Consider the following 967-nt stretch of genomic DNA (forward strand, 5'->3'; position numbering starts at 1 on the left):
GCACTGACAAATAGAAACACAGAATCTAGACATTACGGAAAAATAGCCTCAGGGCATTTGATCCACCAAGGGCTAGAATCTTCATGTGGTTGCCCTGACAGTCACTCAGGCTGTGCTCCAAGATCTCATGTGCCAAGACCCCCTACCTCTACCCTTCTGCTGGGACCTGTTCCATCTCTTCCAAGCTCTCTCCTTGTTAATTCTCCATGCGGATTATAGTTCTGCTTCTGGAAATTCATCCAAACTGTCTTCCAAGAAATCAACTGACCATCAGCCCTGTATCCTTACTGGCTCTCTAAGAAGGCAGCTGACCATACAGTATGATCTAAAATGGCAAAGGCTCAGAAATCTTCTGATGTCCTTCAAACAGGATTGGGAATTCTCAACCACCTTCTAAGAAGAGTGATACTGTATCTTCTGCCTTTGGGGAATAGAAATTCTGTATCTTATGAAACCGGAAAAAAAGATAATATATTTGTTCCTTCCTTTGTGTTAAGGTCTGGGGACCTCTCTTCAAATGTAAATGATTTTTTTTTTTTAAGATTTTATTTATTTATTTGACAGAGAGAGATCACAAGCAGGCAGAGAGGCAGGCAGAGAGAGAGAGGAGGAAGCAGGCTCCCTGCTGAGCAGAGAGCCCGATGCGGGACTCGATCCCAGGACCCTGAGATCATGACCTGAGCCGAAGGCAGCAGCTTAACCCACTGAGCCACCCAGGCGCCCGTAAATGATTTTTGAATGGGCAACTTTTAAAGTTCCTCCCATTTATAATTGCCTCACTCTTCACCCAAGATGAACTCAGGGAAATTTTTTTTAAGGTTTTTTTTTTTTTTTTTTAAGATTTTTATTTATGTGTTTGTCAGAGAAAGAGAGAGAGAGAGAGCACAAGCAGGGGGAGCAACAGGCAGAGGGGGAAGCAGGATCCCCACTGAGCAGGGAGCCTGATGAGGGACTCCATCCCATGACC

This window comes from Neovison vison, chromosome 6 (genome assembly GCF_020171115.1).
Source record: "Neovison vison isolate M4711 chromosome 6, ASM_NN_V1, whole genome shotgun sequence".
NCBI lineage: Eukaryota > Metazoa > Chordata > Mammalia > Carnivora > Mustelidae > Neogale > Neogale vison.